The following is a 7822-nucleotide window of genomic DNA, read 5'->3' on the forward strand; positions in this document are numbered from 1 at the left end:
ACAAGTCCTTTGGTTGTGTTGTTGTGGTGGTTGTGGTGGTAGTTGTTGTTTTAAGACAGGGTTTCTCTGTGTAGCCTGGGCTGTCTTGAAACTCTTTGCAGACCAGGCTGGCCTCGAACTCAGAGATCCATCTGCCTCTGCCTCCTGACTTCTGGGATTAAAGGTGTGCACCACCACCGCCCAGCAAAATATCAGAATCAGTTTTCTTCTTTCATGATGTTTTATTGATTCTTTGTGATGTTCACATCACCCCATTTCTGCTCATGTTCCCATCCTCTCATGTCTGCCCTTTGCCCTTGCAAAGCTCCCCTACCAAAAAAAAAAAAAAAAAAAAAAATACAAGCAAACAAAAACAAAAAGAGCATAGAAAAATCTCATCGTAGAAGCTGTAGTGTATGTCCACACCATCTCCATTGTCCACACATCTTCAATTACAAGTGTTGGCTGCAATGAGTCATTGGACTGGTTCGAGATCTCTGGCTTCTGTGACATCATCGCTATTGGATCCTCACCAGGACTCCTGGTTATCCTGCTGTTGCCCTGTGTCACGGAGATCCTGCGGCTTTGGATCAGCAAGACCAGCCCTTTCACATGTTCCAGGTGTTCACAGATGATATAGATTTGGGGTGGGCCAACTCAGAGCCCTGGATCTAGGCCTGGGTAGTAGCTAAGCTGCTCAGCTCACTGGCTCTCCCTTGTTTGCACCACCAGGGTGAGTTCTCCAGCACTGCTCCAGTGAGGCCACCCAAAGCCACCATCAGCAGGAGGCAGGGTCCCCTCTCCTGAGTACTGCAGCCGGTGAAGGGCAGGACATTAGCTCTCCTGAGCTAATGACTCTGTGGTCAGCTTCCCCAACTGTCAGAGTTGGCAAGGGGCAGAGGGCATCATCTCTGTGTGCATGCCATCCCGTGGCAGATGAGTGGCAGCGTAGGCTCTCCCACACTCATGACCCTGGGGCTGGCTCACCCACACCCCTGCCACCAGAACTAGCTCTCCTGTGTTGTCTGGGCGAGGCCTGCTCTCCCCAACCGCTACCTCTGCTGAGAGATAGGGCCAGCTTTCCAGAGTGCAGCAGCCAGTGAGGGGCAGGGCCAGTTCTGCACAGCCCCTGGACATCCATGTGGTTGGGGCTGGCCACTTACAACTCCTCTCCACCCTTGAGTCTCTAGTTCCATCTCCCTTCATCATATTTAAGCTGTTCTACTTCTGTTGCTCTCCCATCTGTCCACCACATACTCGCACATTGTGGTGGCTGGCCACACAGCTGGCGGGCCCCTGGGTGACATCTTCCATCTCCACTCCTTGGAGTGACGGCAAGTGAGTGTCTGTGGCCCGGCTGCGCTGTGTGCTGCCAGAGGGCAGGTCTGTGGATGGCCTGGAGGTCCACAGGTCTCTGTCTTTCTCCTCCTGCACTGTGATGCCTGGATTTGATTTGATTTGATTTTTATAAGTCCAGTGTATAAAACAGCTTTGGCCACCAAGCCAGGCATCAAGCTAGGATGAACAAGGGACTGACATCTGCTCTGCCCCTGACTGATACAAGAACACCACACCTACAAGATGTCTCTTTGCCCGTACCCAGGGAGGGCTGAATCTTAATATGTAAAAAAAAAAAAAAAAAAAAAAAAAAGAAAAAATAGTAAGCTTTAGTGCCAGAAATCACAACCACATTCAATGTCTTGATTATTGAGATTCATTGTTTTCACCTTACTGTCCTTTAAACGAAATGTTTTAAGAGAAATAGCACAAGTTTTAGTTTAGTGCAGAAAAATCGCTTTGCACTTCCTAATATAATCACAAGGAACCACAGCCACCCCATCAATATTGCCAGACTAACAAGTAGATGAAGAGAAACAAAGTAAAAAGCATGTGACCGATGACAGAACACGTTCAAAATGATTGACTTAAGTTCAGACATTAGTAGCTACATCAAGTATTGGTTTATGGTTTTCAAAGAATGTATTCTGTGCCTCTTTACAGTCTCCACAAGGACACCGAGAAGATATGCATGAGCTGTGCCATGCAGACACAGATTGAAGGAAAGCCGGTGTCCCTAATCTCCAGCCACATGGACCCTAGGCCAGTGGTCACAACTATGACAAAGAAACTTGCTTTATAGTAATAATGGCTAGACTTCATTTCTTTCTTCTTTTTTTTTTTTTTAATGGTATGGCCTCAAAACATTAAAGGCAAAATTTTTAAAAGCAAATAAACTTACTTAAACATTCTCTCCATGTGCATGAGACAGAGACAGAGACAGAGACAGAGAGAGACACCAAGAGAGAGACAGAAAGAATACATTGACTGAATAATAATCAAAATGTAGATACCACAATTTATGGGTTTAGCTAAAGTCACAGTTGGAGGCAGATTTATAGCTGTTAAAGTACATATTTCAAAAGAAGCAAAGACTATTATGTGCCCTTGTGAAACCCACATTTTCCCAGATGTAGGAAAACAAAAAGAAACTGTCAAACAAACAAATAAAGCATGCGGTATGAGAATTTGCGATCACCTCCACAGAGAAAATAGCAGCACAAAGCAATAACAGAATGAGTTTGGAAATCAGACAAAATGGTTCTCAGTGCAGTGTTCAGAGTAGACTACCATCCGGATGGAAGAAAGTGAGTGCAAAAAGGTCTCCAAGCAGATCAGTAAGACCAGACACCCGCCCTGGCATGGGGCTTGCTGGGAGCGCTAAGTGAACACACTGCCCCTGGAATTTGTGTAGGGTGAGAGTAGAGAAATCCTCAGTCCAGAGGTTTGAGAGATGGCTCAGTAGGCAAAATGTCTCTATGCAAGCATGAGACCCAAGTCTGGATTCCTAACCAGTATCTGTCACCCTAGAACTTGTGGACAGACACTAAGTTCTTACTAAGGATAACTTACCAGCCAGCCTAGCCAATTGCTGAGGTTCAGGTTCACTGAGAGACCCTGTCTTAAAAAAAAAAAAAAAAAAGATATGGTGCAAAGTAATAAAGACATTAGGCTTCTGCCTCTATCCCTCTATCCCACGTGTGCTCAGTCATAAAGGTCACAGAAAGGAGAGAAACAAAAAATTAAAATATCAGTTAGTGAACATGAAGAAAAAACGTCTAAATCTTACAAAACTTTGTAGGTTATTTTAAGAATACCAGCCAGGCATGGGTGGCGCACGACTTTAATCCCAGCACTCAGGAGGCAGAGGCAGGTGGATCACTGTGAGTTCAAGGCCAGCCTGGTCTAGAAAGTGAGTCCAGGACAGCCACGGCTACACAGAGAAACCCTGTCTTGAAACCTTCCACTCACTCCATGGGAAGAAGGCCCTCAGAGAGCTCCCACCAGAAAGCTGACATATTTTAAATAGACAACACCAGTAATTGTGTTGGAAGTAGAGGTGAAATTCAAAGTAGGAGCCCAGACTTACCATCCAAAGCTGATTTGACTAGTGCTATAAAAGCAAATCAGACCTGGTCATTCCCCACATATATTTTAGTGGTACATTTGAGCCAGTGTACTAACAGGACAAAGAGGGCAAAAGAGAGAAGCAGGCTCACGTACAAGGTCAAGTTTGAACCAGCAGAAGAAAGGGTATGCTGTATGCTGCTAAGACCGACAAGACAAAGAGTGTGACAAGTGGCCTGTTTGGTGTGAAATATTCACCTTGAGACTGCTGTTGGGCAGCACATCTTAGACAGCAGAGAGGTGCTGGATACAGAGCTCTGAAGTGCAGGAAAAGAGCACTGGCTGGAGTGGTATCTGTTTCAGAGTTACAGGGACTCAAAAGGAAAAAACAATGGGGTTAGGAACAATGTCAACGTTTCCAAAGATTCTTTTATCCCACATTGGATAAACACTCTGCCCAGGTCCTTTCCTGTCAGTGGAGCAGAGGTGACACCAGACCTCAGATTTTTGCATTTTTACCTTTTCCCCAGTTCACCCATCAGCTATATATCAGGTCAAAAGGAAATTCCACTGCTCCCAAATTCTGGTGATTAGACAAAAAAACAGCATTCCTCAGGAACTTATGAAGCCAGTTTCCCTCTACCGAAGGAGCTAGTTTCCTTATCCCTGGCAGAAAGCACACAGGGCTATCTGTGCTATCAGCAAGCCAAACCATAAGCTGGCTCCAGGATTTCTCAGTATCACAAATACCTAGTTCTTTTCACCTCCTCCCCCTACTAGAAACTTCTTCAAATCAGGAGTTTACACACACACACACACACACACACACACACACACACACACACACACACACACCCTGCCCCTCACCAGCTAGCTACTCATTTCTCCTTATAACCCTGCTATTTTGGCTATGCACGGCCTCTTCATCTTCCTCTTTTAGTCCTTTATTTTGCCCTCGCTCAGTCTCCTTTGCCCATACTCCCTTTGTCTTCATGTCTGTCTGTCTGTCTGTCTGTCTGTCTGTCTGTCTCTCTCTCTCTCTCTCTCTCTCTCTCTCTCTCTCTCTCTCTCTCTCTCTCTCTCTTTCTCTCTCTCTCGTACTCACTCTCACTCCTCCTGACCAAGTACAGTCTGTTGGCCATCAACTACAATTCAATTTACTACTTTCTCTCTCTGACTTGGACTCTTCCAGATGCCCACCCCACCCCCAGGCAGTTCTATCACTCATATCAACAGTAGAAATCTTTCCATCAACCATACCTTGGAGAGGCCACGTCATCAGTTTATACATCCGGAATCTGAAACCCTCCGTTTATTTTATATATGTTTCACTTTTCAGCACACTGGGACAGCCACCTGTTGTCCTCTCAAGCATAAAATCCCAATGGGATCTATCTCAAGTGTACAGCCTCAATTGATGGAATTCTTCAAGGGTTATACTCCATCTGAGAACTGAGTATCCTGGCGCCAAGTGTCTAACAAGTTCTAGTGTCTAATATAGTTGATCTTTGCAAAGACTGTTGTTGCCATAACCCTGAAGGGTTCTCATGTGGGTCTTGAATAGCAGAGTGTGAACCAAGGGAGATTTATGTGACCACTTCTGGCAGTATTTGAATTCTCAGAAAAATCAAGGTGGTGTTTGAAGTTTCTCACACACAAAAGCCAATACTAGGTATATTGTATGCAGAAAGCTAAACATTTGCCGTGTGGTGGTGGTGCATGCCTTTAATCCCAGCACTCGGGAGGCAGGTGGATCCCTGTGAGTTCGAGGCCAGCCTGGTCTACAATGTGAATCCAGGCCAGCCAAGGCTACACAGAGAAACCCTGTCTCGAGAAACCAAAAACCAAAACAAAACAAAATCATGTGGGAATGAAAAAGTGTGAATTAATTTTCCAACCATCTATCCTTTCTAAGAAGTCGATCAAAAAATACAGCTCAGAACTTTGTCTCCTATCTGGATTATGACAGATATTCAAGTTAACTCTTCCTTTTGGAGTGTTAATGGAGCCAGGAGCTCTAGCCAGATACATAAAACCTTCCTTCCCATCCTGGCTTTGTGAATGGTAGGCAGCTTTCCTTTGTTTGAGGATGTGTGGTGTACTGTTTATAAGGATGAGAGGCTTCAAAACAGGCAAAATAAAATAAACTTCAAGTATGACTTTCATTAGTTATTTAAAAGAACTAAGATTAGAAGATTAATTAGAAAATATCAAGAGACTTAAATTTTCATCACCCTAAAGAATACAAAAATCACAATACTGAAAATAAGACAGAACAAGATGTAACCTTTCTTATGTCAAAAACAAATCTTTCATGCATGTACACATGTATGCACACATATGTGTGTACACATGCATCTGTAGTGGAAGTTTGGGCTTCTTTAACAACTCAGTTATGTTATATAAATATGCTTTTGCTTTAATCTTAATGTGAAATATAGAACTGCCTTAGTTTATCCCAGCTGATAATTTGCCTCTTGCATCTCAGAGAGAGGTGTGGTCTTTACCAGCTGAAGATAGTTTAACTCTTGAGGACTTGGAGAGGGTATAAATATGAGAGCCCAGGGAGAAAAGGTGTGAAGGTTTCAATGAGACACACAGAGAAAGAAGAAGGCTGCTGGTTCTGCTGGACTGCTAAATATTCTGATAACTGAGATTGGAATTTTTCCAAAGAACCCAATGACCCTAACCAGCTGGAACTAAATCTAAAGAGGTCTATGACTCCTTTCCTTTCCAACCTTCTTTCTCTCCTACCTAGGGTTAGGGGGTCGGAAGGGAGGTTGAGGCTTAAGGAATGCCAAATAAAGTAGGGTTTAAAACAATAGAACCTTATTCATAATAGCCAGAACATGGAAACAGCCTAAGTGTCCCTCAGTAGAAGAGTGGATAAAGAAACTGTGGTACATATACACTATGGAATACTACTCAGCTATTAAAAACAAGGAATTCCCGAAATTTGTGGATAAATGGATTGAGCTAGAAATGATCATAATGAGTGAGTTAACCCAGAAGCAGAAAGAATCAAATGGTATATACTCACTTATATCTGCATACTAGCCCAAGGGGCATGTCCCACGAAAGCCTTCACTTACCAGGAAACTGGAACAGAGGGGAGGGCATCCTATTGGGACTCTAACTGAGAGACGCATGGGAGAACAGCAAAATAAAAGGATCCAGAGGGTCCTAGAAATCTACAAGTAGAACAATATGATAGGCAGATTTGGGCCCAGGGGTCCCGCTCAAACTAAGGCACCAGCCAAGGACAATACAGAAGGTAAACTTTAAACCCCTTCCCAGATCTAGCCAATGGTCAGAATATTCTCCACAGTTGAGTGGAGAGTGTGATACGACTTTCTCACGTACTCTGGTGCCTCACATTTGACCATGTCCCCTGGAGGGGGAGACCTGGTGGCACTCAGAGGAAGGACAGCAAGTAGCCAAGAAGAGACTTGATACCCTATGAGCATATACAGGGGGACGTAATCCCCCTCAGGAACAGTCATAGGGGAGAGGAATAATGGGAAAATGGGGGCGGGGGATGGGAGGATACAAGGGATGGGATAAACATTGAGATGTAACAAGAATAAATTAATTAAAAAAAAACAATAGAACCTACATGGATATATATATACATATATATGCACTAACACACACACACACACACACACACACACACACACACACACACACACACTTAAAGCCTGAAGAATGAGAGTGCTGCATGCATAAAACCTGCCGTGCTTAAGGAAGAAGGTCCCTGCTGATCCCTTAGCTGGATTCATAGAGCAACTCCTCAACCCAGGAAGAAACTGAGAAAATGTGATAATGGTTTTTAAAGTACTTCAGTGTTGCTTAGGTCTTATCTAGCCTTTCACCTATTTCAAGTGGTGCAATATTGAATGAATAAGAATAAAGAAGAAGAAGAAGAAGAGAGTGTGATGGTCTGTTTTGCGTGTTGCCTTGAACAGACTGGAGAAAGCCTAGGATCATGCCCAACTCTTAGTCGTGAAGTTAGACACAGTTGTCAACAAACTTCACACTTGAGAACTATACACTTAAGACATGAAAAAAAAAATTTTTTTTAACTCATAATATTTTAAGTAAGTTTGTGGTCTTATGATGAGCCACATTCACAGAAAGCTCAACCTGAATGTGAAAGGCATGGTTCCTGGGCTGGAGTGCAGGATTTGGATAAAGCAGGAGAGTCGTAAGGAAGATCACCAGCAGTCCTAGCTCTCCGCTTTCTGGTCCACACAGATGCATAATCTGTGGTTCACTATGAAAGACAGAGTGTCATGTTGACTGGCCACAGTGACGCAGTCATTTAGCCAGATAAAAACTAGTAGCCCTTGTAATAATGTATAGATGAAAGCTTTGTCGTGTGCTGTTGTACAAATAAAACATAAATCTGAATTTTGTAGGTGTGTAAAGTTCACGA

General features: G+C 43.7%; 1 non-coding gene across 1 annotated transcript; it reads right to left on the reverse strand.

Moving 5' to 3' along the window:
• Window positions 1–1444: 1444 nt before the first annotated feature.
• Window positions 1445–1586, reverse strand: LOC127196047 (small nucleolar RNA SNORA48). The gene has a single exon (XR_007831445.1). It is a non-coding gene; the product is annotated as a small nucleolar RNA SNORA48 (small nucleolar RNA).
• Between the last annotated feature and the right edge of the window lie 6236 nt (window positions 1587–7822).

This window comes from Acomys russatus, chromosome 11, assembly GCF_903995435.1.
Source record: "Acomys russatus chromosome 11, mAcoRus1.1, whole genome shotgun sequence".
Taxonomy (NCBI): Eukaryota; Metazoa; Chordata; class Mammalia; order Rodentia; family Muridae; genus Acomys; species Acomys russatus.